Source organism: Sciurus carolinensis, chromosome 9 (assembly GCF_902686445.1).
Source record: "Sciurus carolinensis chromosome 9, mSciCar1.2, whole genome shotgun sequence".
NCBI classification, from domain to species: domain Eukaryota; kingdom Metazoa; phylum Chordata; class Mammalia; order Rodentia; family Sciuridae; genus Sciurus; species Sciurus carolinensis.
The window spans coordinates 73,909,670-73,937,333 of NC_062221.1; the positions used below are offsets into that span (position 1 = coordinate 73,909,670).

The window sequence follows — 27,664 nt, forward strand, 5'->3', positions numbered from 1 at the left end:
ATGGCGGCAGCTGCAGTGTCCCAAGATGGAGGTGGCCCAGGAGAGCCCCTCACTGGTAGATGGGGTGTATTGCACCCTAACCACAGCAGAGGGCAGCTTTTAAATTTAGTAAAGGAAATTGTGTTATATTGCAGAACAGCTCTTACTTTTGCTTCTTATTCCATTTCTTGTTTCATTTATCCCCACAGCATATATTAAATTCTGTGCTGTGTTAGACACTGTGCTATTATTAAGAATACAAAGCTGAATAAGACGTAGTTCCTGTTTTAGACAACCCTGTTTTGTGAAAAATAATTTGAAAGTATTTTCATACTAAATAATTAGGGGATACAGATATGCATAAGATAAAATAATATATAGCACACATGGGATGCTGACAATATGCCAGGCACTGTTATGAATGCTTTACTTCCACTAATGCACTTAATACTCACAACTCTAATAAGTAGGAAGTAGTTTTTCCATTTTATAGGTGGGAAAGGAGGCATAGAAAGGTTAAGTGCCATCCATGAATGCAGTGTGGAAGTGCATGTGAACTGGGCAGTCCTAACCCAACCCCTGCACTCTTCATCAGGATAGCAAGCTATTTCCCACCCAAGCTTTCTTCTCAAAACACAATCATTTATGGAGAAATGATACATCCTGTGGAAATAAATTGCACTGGAGCTCTGTGTTTCAGTCTTGATAAAGACACTTCTTTTTTTCCACCTGAATTTTAAAGTTTTAGGAATATAACAAAAGATTTTGTTGAGATGAAGCCCAACTATCTCCTTTCTACTGATTCAATCAGGCAAGGCTGCCCTACGAATGTTTCAGATTTTTACTGATTCAGACCCTTATATATCTACAGGGTTCACTGGTTTAATGCATTTTAAAAAAAATTAAGTGTACAGTCTCCTGACACAGTTCTTTCATGGTCCATGATGCTTAGGTTCTTAGTGTGAAGGAGGGGGCATCAGCTAAGAGAAAGTTTATAGGTTCTTAGATTTGAGCATGAACCATGATTTGGAGAGGGGGAGGGGATTTATTTTCTTATCATCTCTTTAAAATAATAATTTTGTCTGTGTTTTTACTTTGATACTCTCCTTTAGCTTAGCTTAAATGTGAAATCAATTTTCCTGAACTTGTAAAATGATGTGGGTTTCAGGAAAGTATTTTGTAATTTTCCAGAGCTCCTTTTATGTGGTATTATAAACATAGCTGCTTTCTTCCTGAGATTTTCTGCCTTTGTTCGCCCACCCTACTTTGGTCTGGTAATTTTTGTTCCTTTCTTCCTCTTCTGCTGAGTTTCGCTTGTACTCCCCGTGGTTTCTCTTCATTGTTCCTTCCTCTGCTAGCGCTCCTGACTCTATGTCAGCATCTTCTTCCTGGAAAACATGACTGGATAAAAAGATAAGAAGATTCTGCTGTCCAAGGCATCAGAAGATGCTTAATTGATTCTTTTTCCTACTCAGTGGATGACAATGCCAATAAGTTTTTTGTCTGTTGGTGGTTCACCTCTCCTCATTTGTATTTGGTGGTTTGTAGACGTAACTTGTTATACAGTTTTAAAATAAATGTTGTTCATATGTTTTTGACTTTGTTATCTAGTTGCTTTTCTTGCTTTATGTGGAGATTTGAAAAATGGGAAAACTATGCTTCCACTACTCCATATTTCTGGGATTCAGATTAATTTGTGTGTGTGTGGTACTGGGGATCAAACCTATGGCCTCTGCATGCTGGGCAAATGCTCTAACATAAAGTTGTATCCCCAGCTTCATATTAAGTTTTTAAAAAATTGATTATAACTATTAATATCATTAGCTTGGCCGATATATTCCTGCCACATGCTATACTTGGTGAGGTAATTTACCAGGATGCTCCAGCTTTATGAAAATATCCCTTAAAAATCTTTTAGGATCATTTTCTTGATTGAATCTAGGCTATCTTCTAATCTTAATTTGATTTCTCTTTTAGAAGTGATCATGTTGATTAGCTGAGATAAATAAATATCCTTGAATGTTCTATTTCTCATGATAAATTATTCACGTATTCAATGTAGATTAACTCTTTTGGGGGGCCTGCTGTTTGTGCCTAGCACTATGAATTAGTTACAGAGTCACAGAGTTGAACAAGCCATAGACCCACACTAACAGAGCTTGCAGTAAGGTAAACGTATTCACTGGTATTAAGGATCTGTCCTCCTTACTGCAGATGTCAGACCTCTGAAAACAGCTCCTGATGGACAGAAGAGATTGCAACTTTCTTCTTAAGTCTTAAGAAACTATCAAATAAACCTCTTGGATGTAGAATGAAGTGAACGATTGTGAGTCCAAATTAATGTGGAGGAAAGATAGAGACAAAAAATAGAAGTAAAAGAGAAAGAAAACGGAGAATAAAAATGAGCAAAAGAGAAATAGGTGAAAAATGGAACTATGAGGATGAAAAGTGAATAAAAATGATAATAAAGAGTAAGATGTGAGAGACATTGAAGAATCATCTCAATCAGATGTTTTAAACAGCTGGTGGAACAATACACTACGTGATTGTTGTTAAAAGTGAGTATTCATTTTACCTTCTAAGTTGTTGAGAAGCACAGATATATCACTTTCACGAAAATTAATATGTATTTTTAAAAACCAACAAGCAAATCCCAAAATTTCCTGGGTAATAATTTAGCAGGAGGAAATTCATTAATCTATTAATAGATTTTTGGTCTGCAGGGAAGTAGTTAAACTGGGATTAAAAAGCAACTGTCACCCTAGGTATGGTGTCTCTTCCTTTAAAGATGCAAATTAAGTATGGACTCTCAAATGTTACTTAGGATAGGAAAGTTACAATTAGCTGCAATAATAATTGTGCTCTTTGGTTCTTGCTTTGTTTTACAGTGGCTTTAATTATAGGCCTAGTGATGTCGGAAAGTCACATTAATTATTCATCTGCAAACATTTACATAGACTTCCCTGTTCCCCTTCAATAAATTATCAACTTCACATCTCCATAATTTAATCAAAATGACTAAAAATACACCATCTCAGGCTTCTCCCCCTCCCCTCTGGTCTTTGTCTCTTCAATGTTATTTGTTACCAGAGAAGACTTCCTACTGTTAATAAGAAAGAAGAGAAGAAAATCTGTCTGCTGAAATTGTGTACATAGTGCTTCCTTTTTCCCACACTGTCATATTGATTGGTGTAAAGCTGTGGTTTGCAAATGTCCATATTTTTTTTGGAGCAAGAGGAGACACCATAGAATTGTGCTATTATTAAAAGTCACATGATGCTGGGATATATTGATAGAAACATAATATTCAAGAATACAGGGGCAATTTTTCCCATAATGCTCAGAATGTGAAGAATCAAAGCTTCAACTACTAAGCATAGAAAACTAAAAAAAAAAAAAAAAGAAAGAAAGAAAATTCTCGGAGTTATAACTAAGAGGTAAGAATAAGCAGGGTAGAGAACTATATGTAAAATTAGAAATGTAATTTAAGAAAATTTGTTCAAGGAGGCAGATGTTCAGTTTGATAGGTTAAGTATTTACTTAGTAGATTTGTAATTTGATCTATTTAGTAAAGGCATGTTGGAAACCAGTTAAATTCAAGGACTCTTAAAGAATGGTATTAGGAATGGGAAAAATATGGAATTTGGAGCCACTTAGACCTGAGTTTAAATCTTAGCTCTGCCATTTACTAGTGTTTTGACTTTTGAGCATTTTTTTAAAAGTCTTATTAATCTTGATTGATAATGTCCTGGCCCAGGGCCATTAGGTTGTAAGATGCAGAAACCCACCCAATTCAGATTAAGGATAATAGATGTACTATAAGGAATTAGGAATTTCACAGAACATATGTACACTAAATATAACCAGGCTTTTTGGAAATGGGAAAGTTTCAGGTCACTTTTCCTTTGAGTGTTCTAGAGTCTCTTACTTCTGATTCCCATGCAAGATTTGTATTTTCTGAAGAAATGAAAGAACACATAAATAAAATTAGAAAGGCATCCTATGTTTGTGAATCAGAAGGCTTAATATTGTTAGGATGGCTGTACTCCTCAAATTAATCTAGAGGTTCAACACAACTACTATCAGAAGCCCAGTTGTTTGATGTTGTTTTGGCAAGAAATAGACAAACTGATCTTAGAATTTCATACTAGCTAAGACAATTTTGAAAAAGAAAAGTTGGAAGACTCATCCATCCTGATGACAAAACTACAGGAATTAAAACAGTATTAGTCTGGCAAAAAGACCACACATAGATCAATGGAATATAACATGAGAGTCCAGAAGTTGTGTATATACTTATATATGTGGTTATTATTTTTTTATAAGGATGCCCTAATAGTCATTGGGAAAATAATGGTTTTTTCATGAAATTATTTGGGGGCACTGGATATCCACATGCTAAAGAGTGAAGTTGGATTCCTACCTCACATCACCCACAAAAAATAACTCAAAATGGATCAAAGGCATCAATGTTAAACCTGAACATAAAAATCTCTTAAAAGGAAAAATAGGTCTAAATCTTTATAAATTTGATTAGAGAATGGTTTCTTAAATATGATACCAAAAGCACAGGCAACAAAAGAAGTAAGAGATAAACTGAACTGCATCAAGCCTAAGAATATTTGCTGGTTTTTATTTTTTGTTCTGGATATTGAACTCAGGGGCTCATGTATACTAAGCACATGATATATTACCAAGCTACATTTCCAGCCCCTAAAAATATTTGTATATCAAAGAGAAGCATTGAGAAACTGAAATGGCAACCAACAGAATGGGAGAAACTATTTGTAAATCATTTTTCTTTTAAAGTGTCTAATATCTAGAAAACATTAAACATTTCTACAACTAAATAAGACAAAAAAAATCTCAAGAAGGTGGACAAACCAATTAAAGAATTGGTCAAAGGACTTGAATAGGCATTTCTCCAAAGAAGATGTGTAATCAATAAGCATATGAAAAGATGTTTTATATTAGAAATGGAGAAAATGCAAAACAACCCCAGTAAAATACCATTTATAACTATTAGGACAGCTATAGTCAAAGAGAGACAGTAGCTAAGTGTTGGGTGGGATATGGAAAAATTAGAAGTTTCACATACTGCTAGTGGAGATAGAAAATACTATAGCCAGTTTAGATACAATCTGGCATATACTGTATATTTTTATTTGTATGAAGTGTCCAGAATAGTAAAATCTATAAAGAAAGTTGATTAGTTGTTGTCTAGGGATGGGAAGGGGTTGAGGGGAGCATGAGGTTTCTTTTGGGGTGATGAAAATGTTCTCATTTATTGTGATGATGGTTGTATGAATTTTACGAATGTACCAAAACCTATGTAATTGTAGTTGGATGAATTATAATGGATAAATTATATCTCAATAAAACTATTTTCTAAAATGATTCCTATTTTCTGACTTGTCATGACTGGTTTGCTTATTGAGAAGGAGGTTTTTCATGTAATCCCTAAGTCTTCTATTGGGCTATTGCTTTTCACAGAAAAGGTGGAATGTTTTCTCTGATAAGTGGATGCTCATCCATAGTGGGGGGAGGGAAAAATGAAGGAACTTTGGATTGTGCAGAGGGAAGTGAGGGGAGGGGTGGGGCAGTGGGGATGGGAAGGACAGTAGAATGAGACAGACATTATTACCCTTTATATATATATGATTACACTACTGGTGGGACTCAGCACCAAGTACAACCAGAGGAATGAGAAGTTATGCTCCATTGGTGTACAGTGTGTCAAAATGCATTGTACTGTCATGTATAACCAATTAGAACAAATAAATTTTTAAAAAGTGGTGTGAAAAGAGAGGAATTGGTGGTTATCTCTAATACAAAAATATCACATAAACCTCAAAATTGGGATGGTTTAATGAGATAAGATGGAATGTACTAAGAAAAGTGACTATCTAGTTTCCCCTTTGCCATTTAAGTTTTGCTTTTATCTTTTGTCAGATTGAAATCACTATTACCAGACATATCATCTATTAAGATTCTTTGTGGCACAGTCCTCTAGAAAGTTCAGAGAAGTGTGGTAGTTTATACAGCTTGGCAATAGTCCTTGTTACTGAAGTTTAGGATCTATCTTGATAAATTGGTGTCTTAGGCTCTTTAGAATCCCCTATAACTTTTGGGCTTGATAACATATTGGGTTTATTCTTTCCAGCATCTTCTGGGCCTGAGGCAATTTCCCAACCAGAAGACTGTGAAATGGCATAGTGGTGAACTAGAATGCACAGAGTGGATCTTCGAGATTGTCAGTCTTTGGAGTGTGCCAGAATACTGGGGCAGCTGAAATCTGTAGCATGGCACCTAATTTCAGGATACCAAGTGCCTCTCTAAACTAGGGAACCGTCCATAGCTGTCTGAACTCTTTAATGCCACCAAATCAAGTCTATGGAAAATGACAAGTCAGCCTATGATAAATGGTGTATAAATTCTGTATCTTTATTTTTGAACTTTTGATTAAGGGTGAACAATTGAGTTTATGTAGTTAAATTTGATGCTTTGCATTTCAACTAAATCTTGTTCCTCGCGAGTGTGATTTTCCACAACTACAGCCTTAGAATTTTTTGTTAGAACATGGCATTGTGCTAACCTTGAACATCAGTGTTCCTATTCATGTTTTCTTGTATGTTTCCTTCAAGAGAGTAGCTATCAGCAGGTATCAGGTCCCACGTAATTACTTTAGGGACTTCTGATTATACAAAGTAAGTCTTTCTCAGAAGTATGGATATCTATTTTGATCTCACTTTCCTTATATCCCTGGAAAACATAAAGCGGATTAAGGTAGAACAGAACTTATTCTAGTTTTTCAGTTTTGCTTGGTGCCATTGATGAAAGAACAGAACATGAAACCATTTGCTTTGGCAGAGCCAGATATGGTGGTATCTCTGAATACCACCATAATATATATAATTTCTCAGAATATAGAAAGTTGCTTAGTGGCTTTGAGCATTAGGCTTTAGATGATATTAAGCACTTACACAGCAGGTAAATTAGGGTAATAATGCCAGTGTTCCTGCATATGTTGAATACATGTATATATATATTTAAAAAAATATATATATATATAAATATATGTATATAATTTTTTTTTTTGTACCAGGGTTTGAACCCAGGGACTCTCAACCACTTAACCACATAGCCACAACCCCAGCCCTTTTTATCTTTTTATGTATGGTGTTGTGTAGTGTTGTGTGTGTGCGTGTGTGTTTTTTGTTTTGTTTTTGAGACAGGGTCTCCCTAAGTTGCTTAGGGCTCATTAAGTCACTGAAGCTGGCTTTGAACTTGCAGTCCTCCAGTCTCAGCCTCCAAAGTCACTGGAATTACCGACATATGCAACTGCACCTGGCTGTGGCTTGTTTTTAATAGGCTGTTTTAAGACCTAAGATTAGCACTTCATGTTGTAATAAGCTGTATGAGAATGTGGAAAAAGGATGGAATTTGGACTCAGACTTGTATCAGATATTTCTCCATTATTACTATAAACATTGTGTCTTGCCGATGTCACTTAACCTTTGTACAATGAACATAAAAATACTGTGTACTTCTAATTCTACTTAAATAAAAAGGTGTAGTGAAGAATAAATTGTGCATTTAAGCACAATGCCTGGCACAAAGAAGGAAGACTGTCACTGAATAGTAATATGAGTCTGAATATACCTTCTGGGGATCATTGCTTCCTCCTTAAGGCTCAGCTCATATTGTTATATGTTCATTAAAATTTACTGACTCTCTCCATAAGGCTAATTGGGATTTTGTGTTTCCTCGACCTTTAGACCTAGGTGGTAGCAGCATTCTCATGGTTCACATCATTACTAAAAGACCATGAGCATAGACTGTTTTAATTGTGACTTAGGCATGACCTCCTTCAGACATTCTTCAGATTTGCATAGATCAGATGCTATCGGGAGTATCATTGTCACTATGGGGACTGAGACTTGTTGACATAGCCTCACTACTGAGAGCCGAGCTTTTCTGCCATCAAAGCACTCTGTGAAAACCAGGCATTTTCACCCCGATTTGGGCCTTCCTGTTGTTAGTTGGCTCCACTTCCATTATCTCCTCAATAGCGCTACAAGTTTTTATTTCAACTCTCACAAACCACAGCTAGTATCTGTCTCTCACTGAGAATGTGACCTTGTCTCAGATCAGGTTACAATTTCTTCATCCTTTTTGTCAGTCTCCTTCTTTCGAATTTACAAATTATACCTTTCCTCTGCTTCTTGCTTTCTATCACTGTAGGGAAGAAATATGTCTTTTACTTTCATTCACAGTCAAAAAACATGGGAAACCAGTATGTCAAAGAGATATTTATCCTTTTCATGTTTATTGCAGCACTATTTATAATAGCTAAGATATGAAATCAACCCAAGTATCCATGAACAGATAGATGAGTGGATTAAGAAAATGTTGTATATATACACAATGGAATATTATTCAGCTTACAAAACGAATGCAATCCTGTGGAGGACAGTATGTGAAGTGAAATAAGCTAGGCACACAAAGGTAAGTACCTCTTGTTTTCACATACCTGTGAAAGTTTAAAAAGTCCATCTCATACAGCCACATCAATGTTCATAGCTGCTCAGTTCACAATAGCCAGATTGTGGAACCAACCTAGATGTCCTTCAATTGATGAATGGATAAAGAAACTGTGGGTATATATATACAGTGGAATATTACTCAGTCATAAAGAATGATAAAATTATGGCATTTGCAGGCAAATGGATGAAATTGGAGAATATCATGCTAAGTGAGATAAGCCAATCTTAAAAAACCAAAGGACGAATGATATCGCTAATAAGTGGATGATGACACATAATGGGGGGTGGGAGGGGTTAGTGTTAGGGTTAGAGTTAGGGTTAGGGAGGGGGGCAAGAACAGAGGAAGGAAGGACTGTATAGAGGGGAAAGAGGGGTGGGAGGTGTGGGGGGAAGGGAAAAAATAACAGAATGAATCAAACAACATTACCCTATGTAAATTTATGATTACACAAATGGTGTGCCTTTACGCCATGTACAAACAGAGAAACAACATGTATCCCATTTGTTTACAATTAAAAAAAAAAATCCAACTCAGAAGTTCAGTGTAGAATGCAGGTTATTGGAAGCTGCAGAAAGTCAGGGAGGGGCAGATGGGAGAGGTTCTTTAGGAGGAATAAGGTCTGTTGTTCCTTTGCACAGTAGTGTGACAGTAGTAAACAATAATGTATAAGTATTTCACATAACAAGAAGAGAGGATTTTGAATCTTCTCACCACAAAGAAATGATAAATGTTTGAGGTGATGAATGTGCTAATTATCCTGCTTTGATCATTACACGTTCTACACGTGTACTGAAATATCATACTATACTATATAAATATGTACAACTGTTATGTCAATTAAAAAAACAAAAAATGTGAAAAACGAGCTTGTTTCTCTAGTTCCTTATGTCTCATTTACTTTATAGCCCACTGCAATCTGGCCCATCTCTATTATATTGGAATATCTTACTAAAGTGACTAAGTGACTTAACTAAAGTGACTAAGATTCATTGGGATATTCTCCCTCCCAGCTCTTTCTTAGGCTTTTAGAAATTTTACTAGAGCATTATAGTTATACATAATAGTGGAGTTCATTTTGATATATTTATAAATCTATATAGCATAGTTTACTCCATTTCAGTCTGCATTTTAGTCTTTTTATACATTAAGTCTTTTGACAATTCATTTCTTCCTTAATTTCTGTGACGTTACTCTGTCTCGGTTTTCTATTTTTTTCTGATCTTTACACAACACCCTCCTTTAAGGGCTGTTCTTGCTCCAGCTCCATTTATTCATTCTTTAATTTATTGATTGATTTGTTCTATGCATTTGTGAACACGCATGACAAGTACAATGAAATATTATAATCGCAAGACCTCTGTATTCCTGGGCCTTAATTCTAATCAGACCTTCAGTAAACAAATATATAAACCAACAAAGTAGTTATGAAATGTGATTAGTTCCATCAAGGAATGTAAATACATGGAGTGATGTGACAGTGAATGATGTTGGGGGACTGTGATTGATAGAGTGATAAGGTAAGACCTTTTGAAGGAGAACCAAGTGTGAAGAGTAGAACAACATTTAGCAGAAGAAATAGAATTTTTATGATATTTAAAGTCACAAGAATGGATGAGATCACTTGGAGGCAGAAAACAGAAGATGTTTAACATTTTGAATTGATTGGAGGAGAATGGACCCTGTAGGGGAAATAGAGATAGTTAAGAAGATAAGACGAACATGAGGTAAGTGAGCTGGAAAGGTATGGTATGACCCCCTGCCCCAAGGACATCCACATTCTAATTTGCTGTCTGTGAATATGTTAGGTTTTGTAACAAAGAGGACTTAAAGTTGCAGGTGGAATTAAGGTTGCTACTCAGAGATTAGGAAGATCTAATATTCTATATTAAATTACATATTCCATGTTAAAATGTGAGCTAAAACTTAATGTACACCAAATAATGTGGAATACTAGATCTGCCTTGGCATTCTGTAGAGGAAGTCATCCAAAGCATGGGGAGATTGGAATGTTAGAGTGGATTTATTGTGTTAAAAATTTCTTCCACCTTGGGAAGGTCTTCAGGTCCAAAGCATACATCTTTCATCACAACTGTGAAAAATAAATTTGTGAGGAAAACCTGAATGTTCAGCCAGCTACTTAGTGGTAGATTAATTGATTACATTGGACAACTTCCATTAGGGAAGGTGCAGCACATTATTCTTCACAGATTATGTACTTAATTTCAGTATGGATTTTCCTTTTCTTGTACACAAGTCTTCTGCCAAATCCAATTCTGTGGATTTACAGTATGCCTTATCTACTGTCATGGTATTCCACATAACATCACTTCCGACCAAGGAAGTAATTTCAGAATAAATGAAGTGCAGCAATGGACTCATGGTTACAGAATTCATTGATTTTGTCATATTCCCCACCATCCCAAAGATCTAGCTTGAAATAATGGTAGAATGAAATTTGCATAGCCAGGGATGGTGGCAGGTAGGTAGTGGTACTTCGCAGAGTTGAAGAAATATTCTCTAACATACAGTGTATGATCCAAGTCTAGTGTCTAATACATGGTGTTGTCTCTCTAGGATTCATGCAAGGGTACAAAATTGCACTGCCTTCTCTCATTATTTTCCCTAGTGATCCATATTCTAAAATTTTTACAGTCCAGATTTTTAAACTCTACCTGTCCAAAAGTCTTCATTCCAAAGGGAAGAATGCTTTCTCTAGGGGAACAGGACAATTATTTCATTGAACTGGAAGTTGAGATGACTGCTTGGCTTTTTTGGGCTTCTTGTACTTCTGAATCAACAGAAAGGTTACCATACTGGCTGTAATTGTGACTGATCTTATATGTTTTTAGGATTGTAGGGAATAGGTGAGATATCAGAAATAACATTATTTTATTAGAAATAAAAGTCTATGTTCCTATGCCCAGAACTTCAACATTAAATAAAATAAACAAATGTCATTATTTGCATGTTGATAGTTTTATCAAATAATTAGGTTACAAATCCCACAATATATAATAATGCAAAGGAAAATTCATACCTGGAGCATATACCATAGCCTCTCTGTCAAATGAATATCCTCATTTATGAATGTTCCTCCTGGGTGTGTCTTGACACTTTTAATCATTGCAGAATCAAATTTAATTAGAAGAAGTGGTCATAAATAATATGAAGAAGATTGCAACTGCTACATTGACTTAGAAAAGATATATTCACTATTTCCAAGAGTTGCTTACTTAGTGTGGATTTTTTTTTTTTTTAGCTGTAAACATGGAACCTCACGGTCTTTACCACACTATGAGTAAGACTGTGGCTATATAAGATTTATGCCCATCTTCCTCCTAGCCCTCCCTGTTCTCACAGATTTTGCTTCCCTCTCAACATTTTCTCTGAGTTGTTTCAAGAAAGCTCCCTGACTCTGGTGTTTCACGTGTGCTCATGAACATTTCTGTGTTCTTCCACTCTGTGTAAGTCTCTTGACTGGTGGGCATTGCTGTCCTCTACCTGTTGTATGTCAAAGCTGTGTCCACGGTGGAGCTAGGGGGAAGGGAGAATAATCTCTCTGACTTTGTATTGTAATCAATCATCTGGACAAAATGTGGAACCTATTGTATTTAAAGCCTCCTTTCATGAATATATTTCCTTTGGTGTTTTGTCCTAATACCGATCTCACAGGACCCATCCATCAGACATGGAGAGAAATGGCATGCATCCTGATCATTGTCCCTAATTTTCTTTTTCATTCCACAGGTGTCTCTATACTGCTCTGTCTCCTGTTAGAGGGGAAAAAAAGCAGAGGCCCCAAATGAAACCAAACCAAACCAAACCAAACCAGTCAACCAACAAAAAGAAGAAAGAAGGAAAGAACAAAATATAAAAACATGCATACAATATCTAAACATAGATATTTGAATGCTAGCTACACACCAAAGATGTGATTCTTAGCTGTCCAGGTGGAACACCTGGCACATATTTAAAAAGTTGTCTGAAGGTAGTTAAATTTTGAGTCTGTATAAAATATCATCAGTCAGTTTTCATACTGGTGTGCTTGCTTAATAAGTTCAGCTCCCATCACTTTGCATTTTTCCTCTCTCTTAAATATTATATATATTTAACAAATATATATATATATATATTTGTTTATAACTAGAACAATATTGTAATATATTATTTCAGGCATGGGTGTAAATACCAGAAAATCCAATAAACAGGCTCCCAGGAAAGGAGGTGAGACCTTCCTGTTGGAGATCAGTTTATTTTTGTTTTGAATTTTCAAAAAAGTAAGAAAAACACATCTGAAATTCTTGCTAGGGGCCTGGGATTCAAAATTACACTATCTTCTTTGTTGGTCTAGAAGAACTGTGACAAAGGGAATATAGCATGAGCTCAGAAGTCAGGAACATCTGAATTCCAATTGAACTGCTCTACTTACGTATCCTTTTTTTTTTTTTTTTGTGGTGCTGGGAATTGAACCCACAGCCTTGTGATTGCAAGGCAAGCACTTTACAACTGAGTTATCTTCCCAGTCCCAATTTTTTTTTTTTTTTTTTTTTTTTTTTTTTTTTTTTGCGGTGCTGGGGATTGAACCCAGGGCCTTGTGCTTGCGAGGCAAGTACTCTACCAACTGAACTATATCCCCAGCCCCCTTATGTATTCTGTATGATGTCATTGTTTCTTTAAAAAATTTGTTGGTAAACCATAATTATACAAAATAGTGGACCCAGTTGCTACATATTCATTCATGAATACAACATAATTTGGTTAGTTTCATTCCCTACTACCTCTCCTTATTTATGTATCCTTGGTCTAGGTGCTTTGTGAGCCTAAGTTTTCTCCTTTATGAATTGAATACGCTTCCTGGTTTTCATAGCAGGGTTAAATAAGATGATGCGAAATGCCTCTCACCAGCCCCTGGGAGGGTCTCCCACAGATGTTCCTCCTCCTACCCATTGCCTTTTCTCTGAAGCATGAATTGTCTCATGCTTCAGTGAATCATTGCTATATGGAATTTTAGAGCTGGGAAGAAATAGGTCTCAATTTTCATTGCCATGACGACAGAGTCAGAGAAGTGAAAAATTTCCTCCTGAAACAGTGAGCAACTGTTAACAAAGTAGCACCTTTTTAATTGGTGGCAAGTATGTGATTTCTTTCCTTCTTTTTCCCCCTTTGCTAATTTTCTTAATCCTATTTGTTTATACTGAAAGGACCAAAAGGAGAAGTCAGTTATTGATTTTCTACTTACTGTGAAAATGTTAATAATGGTATCTATCACTTTTATTTCTCTTATCCTGCTGCCTATAGAATATCATGGAAAAGACCTGGATTTTATTATTATTTAAAATAAGTCCTTCTCATAATCAGTATATACATACTTGTCAGATATCTTGAAGTCATAATTACATTTCATTATAAAATTTCAATGAATTGCAATGGCCATCTGTCCCTTCTTTTACCCTCTAAATAGGAACATTTCCAAGAGAGGTTTTGTAAATGAAAATTTGCCAACATAAGTGAAAAATTATGATTTTGAAATGCTTAAAGTTGATTCAACTAATTTCCATGGTGATAAATTTCACTCCCTCAGGTTTTTTGTGGTCTTAATTACCACCCCAGCCTACTAAAGCTTAAGTCTGTTGTCCTCTTACCACAAATATAGAAATATTTAACCATTGTCACTAATAAATCATATCCTGATATGCTCTAATTACACACTTTATTAAAGATTCTAAGTTGCGATCTTTAAGATAATCAGTTGGCCTTTTATCATGTCACTCAGTACAAAACCATTTTAAAATAATATTTTCTACTTAAAATTTATTTTTAAAAAGTTATTTTGAAAGACTAAATCCTCAAAAGCAGTTTGGTAGAGATCAGTAAAGAAATTATTTACTGAACATTTCTTATTAGAACTGAATGACGTAGAAACATGGTGCCAATAAAATTATTTCCTTTTCATTGATAAGAGACACTATAGATAGGGAAGTCATGCTGCTTGCATGCAAATATGAAATAGCAGAATGGTTTTTTTGGCTTTTGATAAGGTACTTGGAGCAGAAAATAATTTTTCTCTTGTGCAATTATACAGAGGAATTTATTAGTCAGATAAGAAAAAAGCTAAGAGAAGTGCTAAGAATGGAATTGTAGCAGAGATTGTTAGTTGCTCACCTAATATTAATTTTCTCCTTATCCGTAGTATGACAAGTCCAATTTTCATGGGCAATAGTGTACCCAGATTAAAAAGTATTCTATTTCCCAGCCTCCCTTACAAACAGAACTGGGTAAGTGATATAGTTTCGGTCAATGATTAAAATAATGGAAGTAAGGCTAGAACCCCTGGGACTACTTTAAAGTTAGTGATCCTTTGCTGGTATACTTTTCTGCTCTGTGGACTTTTTCCTTTTTCCTCCATGAAATTTGATATGCATGACAGATTGGAGTCCGTTTATCCTATAGTCATGAGGGAAAATCAAGAGAATCACAGGTATTTCAGCCCAGACCTCAACGTTGTAATTGTTTCTTTGATGAGGTCAGTTTTGCTTATATTGGCTGCTTATGAGAATTTACTAGGGATATTTAAAAAATTGAAATGATGAGACTACTACCAAGAGGTAGGATATATAGATTGTGGCAGTCGAGGTTGCCTATTACAATAGCCAAGTGAATTGAAAATATATTTTAAAAAGCATCAGCTGTAAAAGCAAGTTTATGATACTAGAATTCCAGAGAGCGAAGAAACATTCTGAGGTATGTAGGTGAACAATACTCATTTCTCTCCCTGGGGGTCTTGGCCTAGGCAGAGGGACTCTGCTTAGAGAAAGAGACATAATGTTTTTAGTGATTATACAGGAAAACTGAAACACTTCAGATGCATGTCTGGTTTTCCACATGGGTCTTAGAAGTTTTGGTGCTGTACAGGTGGCTGAGGAACTAACTCAAAGTTTCTAAAAAGCAGAGCAAAAACCCCTACATCTCATGATACTTAAAAAATAAAGACCACCATGGAAGGGAACTTACCTTAAACATACAGCTGGTCTCTCCTTCAAGACATTTGCTAGATTTTAAAATGTAGGAAACAGGAAACTGAAGAGCTGACCTGAGAATCTTGGAAGGGCAGAGATGTAACTTCCACTGTTTGTCAGAGTGGAAGAGATGGAAACTCACCAGACTTTCAAGAAAAAGTCCAAGAAGGATGAGGAAAAGAAAGAAAAAACCATTTTTGGTGACAGTTAACATTATCTAGAAATCCCTAACTTTTTTTTTTATACACAGAAGTTATTATACCATAAAAATACTAGACATACTGTGAGGCATAACAAATATGATTTGTGGTGAAAATAAAAAGCAGATAATTGAGGTAGGGCCACACATGGTCCGGATATTGGAGTTGGTACACAAGAAATTTAAAGTAACAGATTAATATGGTTAAGAAAATTAAGGAAGGTATGGATAAATAGAAGAAATAATAGAAAATTTCACCAAAGAATTGGGATCTATAAAAAATGAAATGACATATAGAACTAAAAATTAAAATATTTGAAATCAAGAAATCAATAGATGGGGTTTATGAGATTCAATACAGAAGAACATAGATTTAGTGAACTGGAAGATAGAGGAAGAGAAAATATCCTAGTTGAAGCATAATAAGACAAAAGAATTGAAAGAACAAAACAGTATAACACATATGTATATTATTATACTGATAATCCAACTTGGGGATAGGGGTGGGGAAATATTAATTTATGGTTTTTTCAAGATGGTGGGCTAGAGGGTGGCTGCATTTCACGTTGCTCCAGGACGCAGGATTCAAAAGAGGAGATAGTGAGAGACTTGGGACCAACTCAAAGCCGCCGGGTGAGTCTCTCCCGTTGGGGAGGCGTCCGGATGGGGCGGTAGCCCCGGAACACAGGGAACTTTGTGAAGTAGAGTTGCTCGGTGAGACACCCCTCCCCCCGCTGGAGCGGTAAACACGGACAACTGGGATCATCGTAGAGGAGGCGGCTCAGCACAGCGCTTGGACTTGGAGCAACCACTGGGACTCCGGGCGGCTGCCTGAGGAGGAGCCGCGTGGCGAGCTGTTTGGACTCAGAATGACCACTTCTGAACACCGGGGGTTGCCTGGAGAAAGAGGAGGAAAAGGCGGGTCGCTTGGTCTAGGAGTGACTGCATCAGAGCCACAGGCGGTTGCCAGAGGAGGAGGCGAGTGGTGAGTTGATGGACTAAAAGTGATCACTCCTGAACACTGGTGGCCTGTCTGGAGGAGGAGCACGGTGGGTCACTTGGTCTCGGAGTCACTACTCCTGAACACCCGGGGGCCTACCCCGAGAAGGAGGAGGAGGAACAGGGCGGGTCACTTGGACTTGGAGTGACTGCCTAGGGCTATGGGCGGTTGGCGGGAGGAGGAGACGCGAAGTGAGTTGCTTGCACTCCTAGTGACTGCGTCGGAAACCGGGCGGCTGTCCAGAGGAGGAGGTGTGTGGTGGGTCTCTGGGTCTCAGAGCTATTGTATGGGGCTCCAGGTGGCGGCTCAGAGGAGGGGCCGCATAGCCAGGTGATTAGGTGCAGAGCAGGGTCCCAGGACCTAGGAGGCTTCTTGCTGGAAGAGCCGCACAGAGACACGCCTAGGGGCAGAGCGAAGTTTCCAGGACTGCGGGCAGAGTCTCTGGGAGAGACAGCCTAAGGAGACTCGCCTGCGAGGGGTGAGGCTCCCAGGCCCAGGAGGTAGGTCTGGGCCCCTGGGAACGTTGCAGAGGAAGACAGCCCAGCCCAGGCGGTAGTTGTAGATTGAGGGGAACCTCTAGGAGGGGAACTGACCAGCGAGATCTCCCCACCGGGTGAGTCTTTCCTGCTGGGTGAGGTTTTCCCACAAGGACGGTAAAACCAGAGACACAGGCACAAACAGGTCTTGCCTCAGCCTGCAGCCTATTTCCCCGTTGGATGACCATTGGTCAACAAGTGGAGGCACCTCTGCCCACTAGCAGGGAATAAACCCCAGCTGAGGGTCACCACCCCTAGAGAGGCAGCTTCTTCATGGAGCTCCACATTATCAACTTCCTCCAAGACTTCAGGCTACTGAAGGAAAAGAGGGGATATACTAGCAATCTTCAGGGACATTATAAGTCGATAGAGGAAATCTGCAATATCTTAATGACCCACTGATTCCTGAACAATATGAGAAAACAAGGGAAGAAAATGTCCCAAACAAATCTAGATGTTACATCAATAGAATCCAACGACAGCATGGCAGAAGAAATGACAGAAAGGGAGTTCAGAATGTACATAATTAAAATGATCAGGGAAGCAAATGATGAGATGAAAGAGCAAAAGCAGGCATTGAATGATGAGATGAAAGAGCAAATGCAGGCATTGAATGATCGCACCAATTGACAGTTAAAAGAGCATATTTAGGAAGCAAAAGATCATTTCAATAAAGAGTTAGAGATATTGAAAAAAAACCAAACAGAAATCCTTGAAATGAAGGAAACAATAAACCAAATTAAGAACTCCATAGAAAGCATAACCAATAGGATAGAACACCTGGAAGACAGAACTTCAGATATTGAAGACAAAATATTTAACCTCAAAAACAAAGTTGAACAAACAGAGAAAATGGTAAGAAATCATGAACAGAATCTGCAAGAACTATGGGATATCATGAAAAGGCCAAATTTGAGAATTATTGGGATTGAGGAAGGTTTAGAGAAATAAACCAAAGGAATGAACAACCTATTCAATGAAATGATATCAGAAAATTTCCCAAATCTGAAGAATGAAATGGAAAATCAAGTCCAAGAGGCTTATAGGACTCCAAATACACAGAATTACAACAGACCCACACCAAGGCACATTATAATGAAAATACCTAACATACAAAATAAAGACAGAATTTTAAAGGCTGTGAGAGAAAAGAACCAAATTACATTCAGGGGGAAACCAATACAGATATCAGCAGATTTTTCAATCCAGACCCTAAAAGCTAGAAGGGCCTGGAACAACATTTTTCAAACTCTGAAAGAAAATGGATGCCAACCAAGAATCTTATACCCAGCAAAACTTACCTTCAAATTTGATGATGAAATAAAATCATTCCATGATAAACAAAAGCTAAAAGAATTTACAAAAAGAAAGCCAGCATTACAGAACATTCTCAGCAAAATATTTCATGAGGAAGAGATAAAAAACAAAGAAGCAAATCAGCAAAGGGAGGAATTATCCTAAAGGAACTGTCAAATAAAGGAGGAACCAAGATGTGTCAAAAAATAAATAAATAAATAAATAAAATTTTAAATATGAACCAAATGACCGGGAATACAAATCATATCTCAATAATAACCCTGAATGTTAATGGACTGAATTCATCAATCAAAGGACATAGACTGGCAGATTGGATTAAAAAGAAAGATCCAACAATATGTTGCCTGCAAGAGACTCACCTCATAGAAAGAGATACCCATAGACTAAAGGTGAAAGGATGGGGAAAAACATACCATGCACATGGACTCAGCAAAAAAGCTGGAGTATCCATCCTCACTTCAGATAATGTGGACTTCGAGCCAATGTTAGTCAGAAGGAATAAGGAAGGACATTTCATACTGCTTAAGGGAAGCATAAATCAGCAAGATATAACAATCATAAACATCTATGCCCCAAACAATGGCTCATCCACGTATGTTTAACAAATCCTTCTCAATTTTAGAAACCAAATAGACCACAACACAATAATACTAGGTGATTTTAACATGCCTCTTTCACGACTGGACAGATCTTCCAAACAAAAATTGAACAAAGAAACCATAGATCTCAATAACACAATCAATAATTTAGACTTAACAGACATTTATAGAATATACCATCCAACCAAGAGTGAATACACTTTCTTCTCAGCAGCACATGGATCCTTCTCTAAAATAGACCATATTTTATGCCACAAAGCTAATGTCAGCAAATACAAGAAGATAGAGACACTACCTTGTATTCTATCAGATCATAATGGATTGAAGTTAGAAATAAATGAAAGAGTAAAAAACAGAAACTACTCCAACACCTGGAGATTAAACAATATGTTATTATATGATGAATGGATAACAGAAGATATTAGGAAGGAAATTTAAAAATTCTTAGAGGGAAATGAGAACAAAGAAACATCATATCAAAATCTCTGGGACACTATGAAAGCAGTACTTAGAGGAAAATTTATTTCATGGAGCGCATTTAATAAAGAAGTAAAACTCAACAAATAAATGACCTAACACTACAGCTCAAAGCCCTAGAAAAAGAAGAACAGACCAACACCAAAAGTAGTAGAAGACAGGAAATAGTTAAACTGAGAGCTGAAATCAACGAAATTGAAACAAAAGAAACAATACAAAAAATTGACACAATAAATACTTGGTTCTTCGAAAAAATAAACAAAATTGATAAACTTTTAGCCACACTAACAAAGAGAAGACGAGAGAAAACCCAAATCACTAAAATTTGAAATGAACAAGGAAATATCACAACAGACATGACTGAAATACAAAACATAATTAGAAGCTCTTTTGAAAATCTATACTCTAACAAAATAGAAAATTTCGAAGACATCAACAGATTTCTAGAGACATATGAATTGCCTAAACTGAACGAGGAGGACATACACAATTTAAATAGACCAATTTCAAGTAATGAAATAGAAGAAGTCATCAAAAGCCTACCAACAAAGAAAAGTCCAGGACCAGATGGGTTCTCAGCCGAGTTCTACAAAACCTTTAAAGAAGAGCTCATTCCAATACTTCTCAAAGTATTCCATAAAATAGAAGAGGAGGGAACTCTCCCAAACTCATTCTATGAAGCCAATATTACCCTGATACCTAAACTAGACAGAGACACATCGAGGAAAGAAAATTTCAGACCAATATCCTTAATGAACATCGATGCAAAAATTCTCAACAAAATTTTAGCAAATCGCATCCAAAAACATATTAAAAAGATAGTGCACCATGATCAAGTGGGTTTCATCCCAGGGATGCAAGGTTGGTTCAACATCAGGAAATCAATAAAAGTCATTCACCATATCAATAGACTTAAAGTCAAGAATCACATGATTATTTCAATAGATGCAGAAAAGCATTTGATAAAATACAGCACCCCTTCATGCTCAAAACACTAGAAAAAATAGGGATAGTGGGAACATTCCTTAATATTGTAAAGGCCATCTATTCTAAACCCATGGCTAATATCATTCTAAATGGTGAAAAACTGAAAGCATTCCCCCTAAAAACTGGAACAAGGCAGGGATGCCCTCTTTACCACTTCTTTTCAATATCGTCCTTGAAACTGTAGCCAGAGCAATTAGACAAACCAAAGAAATTAAAGGGATACGAGTAGGAAAAGAAGAACTCAAACTATCCCTATTTGCTGATGATATGATTGTATACTTAGAGGAACCAGGAAATTCCACTAGAAAACTTTTAGATCTCATTAGTGAATTCAGTAAAGTAGCAGGATATAAGATCAATGCACATAAATCTAAGGCATTTTTATACATAAGTGATGAATCTTCAGAAAGAGAAATTAGGAAAACTACCCCATTCACAATAGCTTCGAAAAAAATAAAATATTGGGAATCAATCTCACAAAAGAGGTGAAAGACCTCTACAATGAGAACTACAGAACACTAAAGAAAGAAATTAAAGAAAACCTTAGAAGATGGAAAGATCTCCCATGTTCTTGGATAGGAAGAATTAATATTGTCAAAATGGCCATACTACCAAAAGTGCTATACAGATTCAATGCAATTCCAATTAAAATCCCAATGATGTACCTTACAGAAATAGAGCAAGAAATTATGAAATTCATCTGGAAGAATAAAAAACCCAGAATAGCTAAAGCAATCCTTGGCAGAAAGAGTGAAGCAGGGGGTATCGCAATACCAGATCTTCAACTCTACTACAAAGCAATAGTAACAAAAATGGCATGGTATTGGTACCAAAATAGAAAGGTGGATCAATGGTACAGAATAGAGGACACGGACACAAACCCAAATAAATACAATTTTCTCATACTAGACATAGGGGCCAAAAATATGCAATGGAGAAAAGATAGCCTCTTCAACAAATGGTGCTGGGAGAATTGGAAATCCATATGCAACAGAATGAAACTAAACCCATATCTCTCACCATGCACGAAACTAAACTCAAAATGTCTTAAGGATCTCGGAATCAGACCAGAGACCTTGCATCTTATAGAAGAAAAAGTAGGTCCAGAGCTTCAACATGTCGGCTTAGGACCAGACTTCCTCAACAGGACTCCCATACCACAAGAAATAAAAGCAAGAATTAATAACTGGGATAGATTCAAACTAAATAACTTTCTCTCAGCAAAGGAAACTACAGCAATGCGAAGAAAGAGCCTACAGAGTGGGAGAAAATCTTTGCCAATCATACTTCAGATAGAGCACTAATCTCCAGAATCTATAAAGAACTCAAAAAACTCTACACCAAGAATGCAAATAATCCAATTGACAAATGGGCTAAGGAAATGAATAGACACTTCACAGAAGAAGATATACAAGCAATCAACAAACATATGGAAAAATGTTCAACATCTCTAGTAATAAGAGAAATGCAAATCAAAACCACCCTAAGATTCCATCTCACCCCAATTAGAATGGCGATTATCAAGAATACAAGCAACAACAGGTGTTGGCGAGGATGTGGGGAGAAAGGTACACTTATACATTGCTGATGGGGCTGCAAATTAGCGCAGCCACTCTGGAAAGCAGTGTGGAGACTCCTTAGAAAACTTGGAATGGAACCACCATTTGAGCCAGCTATCCCACTCCTTGGCCTATACCCAAAGGACTTAAAATCAGCATGTTACAGAGATACAGCCACATCAATGTTCATAGCTGCTCAGTTCACAATAGCCAGATTGTGGAACCAACCTAGATGCCCTTCAGTAGATGAATGGATAAAGAAACTGTGGTATATATATATACAATGGAATATTACTCAGCCATAAAGAATGATAAAATTATGGCGTTTGCAGGCAAATGGATGAAACTGGAGAATATCATGCTAAGTGAGATAAGCCAATCTCAAAAATCCAAAGGATGAATGATATCGCTAATAAGTGGATGATGACACATAATGGGGGGTGGGAAGGGTTAGTGTTAGTGTTAGAGTTAGGGTTAGGGAGGGGGGCAAGAATGGAGGAAGGAAGGACTGTATAGAGGGAAAAGAGAGGTGGGAGGGGTGGGGGGGAAGGGAAAAAATAACAGAATGAATCAAACGACATTACCCTATGTAGATTTATGATTGCACAAATGGTATGCCTTTGCGCCATGTACAAACAGAGAAACGGCATGTATCCCATTTGTTTACAATGGTGAAGGAAAAAAAAAGAAATATTAATTTATAGTGTTTGTGGATTGCCACAGTGTAAATATTCTCACAATGGATAATTCCAAGGAATTCATGGTACACGATCACACAAATTTTCTGAGTATTAAAATAATCAATTCTGGCATACTGGTGCCAGCATACCATTGCACTGAAATCATATTTAGAATATGTAAAATGTTTAATTTAAGACTCAGAAAAAGAAAAGAAAATAGGCAGAAGCAACATTTGACAAGAATATAAACTGAGACTATTTCAAAAATTTTGAAATATGTCAAGCTGTAGATTAAGGACTATAGTGAACTATAAGCTTGATAAACACCAGGATGACAACTACATATATTGTAAAATTGTTGCCAACCAAGGTGGAATGGGTGACATCCAAAAAGATAGGTCTGTGTCATAATCCCTGGAACTTGTGAATGTTGCATTGTTTGAAAAAGGATCCTTATAAATATAATTAAATTAAGGATTTTTTAGATGAGGAGATTGTCAGGATCATTTCATACAGATAGTCTCTAAATGTTTTTTCATGCCTATTCTACCACTGCAGAAAAAAAAAAAGAGAAATGCAAATTGCTTGCCTTAGTTATGAAGAGGAGGATAGATCTTATAAAAAATCAAAACACACTGAGACTATTATGAACATTGTTTTTAACCAATAAATTTGGATGAAATTGATACCTTTTTAAAAAATACAACTAACCTGACAGAAGAAAAAATAAAAAACTTAAGTACTGTTGTGTTTATTAAAAAAACTTTTCCATTGAAAAATAACTATCCTACAATGAAAATCCTGCACTGATAGATACAGAATTGAATTCTTAACAAACATTTATTAAAAAAATGTTTAATGAATTTTTTTCTTATAAAATACAAAATGAGTGATGTTTGTTTATTTCTTCATAGGCCAGCATAACCTTGATTACAAAAGCTATGAATTATTTAAAAAAAAGGAGATAAAAGAAGAAGGAAGAAAGAAGGGAGTAAAAGAATATTGTGAAACATTGTCTCATGAAAGTAAATGCATTTAAAAAATGAAACTCAGTTACATATAAAAAGAATAATACATCACAACCCAGTGGGATTTATTTTGTAGACACACTGTAGTTCAGTATTCAAAAATCAACAAGGCATTTTATTATCACAAAAAAAGAGAGAAAGGAATTATTATTGCATTAAGTACAAAGCATTTAAGAAAATTAGGAGACATTAATGACTTTTAAAGGTCTTGGAAAAGGTGGAACAAAATGGAATTTTCTTATTTTGGTAAAGACATCTATTTAAAAGCCTTTAGGAGGCATCATAATAGTTGATGAAATATTCAAAACTTTCCTTCTGAGGTTAGGTGTCAGTCAAGGAGGCCTGTTAGCATTACTATCCTTCAAGATTTTCTGGAGGTCTTATGAAGTACAAATAAAGCAAGAAAAAGAAGTGAGTAAGGATTGAAAAGGAAGATGTAAACATTGTTTTCAGAGGAAACTATTCTATTAGTAGACCATTTAAAAAGAGTCTCTAAACTGTCAAAGTAAGTAAGTGAATTTAGGAAGGTAATTAGAAGCAAGTTAGCCATGTGAGTTAATTTTTTTTCCTCTATGCCATCAAGAACTGAATAAGAAATGAAATTTGAGCTTTTTGACAATGGGTTTGCTGCCAGAACACAGGTGTCATGAATATCACCATTAAATCAAAGCCAAAATAGGAAAGGAAAAGACTTGTTAACATCATTATCATTGGACATGTAGATTAGGGCAAGTCCATCACTACTGACCATTTAGACTGGTGGGACTAACAAAAGAACCATTGAAAAATCTGTAAAGGGGCTGCTGAGGTGGGAATGGGCATCTTCAAGGATGCCTGGGTCTTGGATGATCTGAAAGCTGAACTTGAGCGTGGTATCACTATTGAATCTCCCTGTGGAAATTTGAGACCAGCAAGTATTACAAGATTATTGTCGATGCCCTAGGATACAGAGACTTTATCCAAAACACGATTGCAGGCACACCTCAGGCTGAATGTACTGTCTTGATTGTTGCTACTGGTGTTGGTGAATTTGTAGTTGGTGTCTCCAAGAATGGACAGACCTGCAAGCATGCCCTTCTGGCTTCCACACTGGATGTGAAACAACTAATTGTTGGTGTTAACCAAATGGATTCCACTGAGTCACCTTAGAAGAGATATGAGGAAATCGTTAAAGGAGATCAGCATCTACATTAAGAAAATTGGCTCAACCCTGACACAGTAGCATTTGTGCCAATTTCTGGTTGGAATAGTGATAATGTGCTGAAACCAAGTGAGTATATGCCTTGGTTCAAGGGATGGAAAGTCTCCCATAAAGGTGGTTGCGTGAAGTTTTGGATTGCATCCCGCCACCACCTTGTCCTACTGACAAGTGTTAAGATCTCTACAAAATTGGTGATAATGGTGCTGTCTCTGTGGGCTGATTGGAGACTAGTTGAGAACAACTGGAGTTGCTCTCAAGTCTGGCCTGGAGGTCACCTTTGCTCCAGTCAATGTCACAACTGAAGTAAAGTCAGTTGAAATGCACCATGGAGGTTTGAGTGGAGCTTTTCCTGGGGACAATGTGGGCTTCAATGCCAAGAACCTGTATGTCAAAGAAGTTTGTCACGGCAGTGTTGCCAGTGACAGCAAAAATGACCCACCAATGGAAGCAGCTGGTTTCACCGCTTATATGATTTTCCAGAAATATCCAGCCAAAGTCAATGTTGGCTCTGTCCCTGTACTGGATTGTAACATAGCTCACATTGCTGAGCTGAAAGAAAAGATTGATCACCGTTCTGGTAGAAGCTGGAAGATGGTTCTAAATACTTGAAACCTGATGAAGCGGCCATCTTTGCTATCGTTCAGGCAAGTCCACGAGTGTTGAGAACTTCTCTAACTATCCTCCTCCAGGTTGTTTTGCTGTTTGTGATATGAGGCCAACAGTTGCTGTGGTTGTCATCAAAATCATGGACAAGAAGGCTGCTGGAGCTGGCAAGGTCACCAAGTCTGCTTAGAAAGTTCAGAAGGTTAAATGAATATTACCCCTAACACTAGCCACCCCAGTCTTAGTGGTGAAAGAATTATCTCAGAACTGTTTATCTCAATTGGCCATTTAAGTTTCATAGTAAAGGAGTTGTTAATGATAAAAATGTATCATAAAACCTTCAGAAGGGATGGAGAATGTTTTGTGGACCATTTGTGGTGGTAGTTTTAAGATACTAGTTTTTAAAATCAGTACTTTTCTTTTTGCTTTTGGTGCATTACAGTTGTACATTATAGTTGGGTTCATTTGACATAATTATACATGCATGGGACTTAATTTACTCCATTTTAATTTCCTGTGCTGCCTTTTCCCTTCCCTCTTCCTATTTCCCTTTCCCTTCCTCTACTGGTCTTCCTTTCACTTGTTTAATTTGTGCTTTATAGATACATACACGGGTGGAATTCACCCTTGATATATATATGTGCATAGCATAATTTTGTTGAATTCATTCTGCATTTCTTCCCCTTTACCATTCTTCCTCTCTCCCTCTCAATCTCCTTCTTCTACTCCATTGATCTTCCCTATATCTTTATGATATGTGACTTCTCTTTCCCTCTTCTAACTTTGCTCTAGCTTCTACTTATGTGAGAAAGCATCTGACTCCTGATTTTCTGGCTTATTTCACTTAACATGATGTTCTCTAGTTCCATCCACTTACCAGCAAATGCCATAATTTCATTTTTCATTGTGGCTGAGTAAAACTCTATTGAGTATATAAGCCGCACTTTCTTAATTCATTCATCTATTGATGGGCACCTGGGCTGGTTCCATATCTTGTCTACAGTGAGTTCCACTGCTCTAAAATCAGTCCTTTTTAATGGAAATATGACAAAATATCTGAGAATTTTGAGACCCATTAAAAGAAAAGTTTTATGAGAAAAAAGAGAAAATGAAATTTGAAAAATTCAAATTTCTTGCTTCTTCAAACAAGTGTGTGTTAATACACTGATAGGGATTAACTGTATGGTAACTGTAGGCAGGTAGGGCATGGCTGGAGGAGGTGGGTCTCTGGGAATGTGCCTTTAGGGTGTATATTTTGTCCTTGTTGAGCAGAGCTCTCTCTCTGCTTTCTGATTATCATGTCCTAAATGGCTTTCCTCCACCACACAGGCTGCCTATGAACTGAGACCTTTGAAATTGTGAGCCCCTAAATAAACTTTTCTTCCTCTAATTCTTCTTGTCAGGTCTTTTGGTCACAGTGGTGAAAAAGATGACTAAAACACCATCATATGAGGTAATATGTGTGAAAATGCCCATCATAGTGCCAGGCAGATAGGCTGTAAAGTACTGTGAGCTGCTCTTATTACCATTAACAGTAGAGTTAGTTTTACTTGAACATCTGCCATCATGGTGATAAAGTGCCCGTTTTGTAGACATGTAAGTTTTACACCTAAAGCCTTTTCATTGCATTGTATTTTGCAGTAAATATTTGAATTCACTTGATGCTTGAAATCACCATTTCTGTACCACCACAATAGATTATGTCCAGCAATGTGAGACTGTCTTCTGGCCTACCTATCAAGGCTTTGCAAGTGTTGAGGATGTAGAAAAATTAGAACTCTGAACACCATTAGTGGGAATGTAAAATAATGTTGCTACTTTGGAAAATGGTCTGGGAGTTCCCCAATATGAAACATAAAGTTACTATATGACCCAGCAATTCCTCCCCTAGGTATATACTCAAAAGATATAAAAAATATAGACACTTGTACTTAAG

At 36.7% G+C, this 27,664-nt stretch overlaps 1 pseudogene; it reads left to right on the forward strand.

Moving 5' to 3' along the window:
• On the forward strand, positions 1 to 25,939 carry LOC124993664 (elongation factor 1-alpha 1-like; annotated as a pseudogene).
• Positions 25,940 to 27,664: the final 1,725 nt, after the last annotated feature.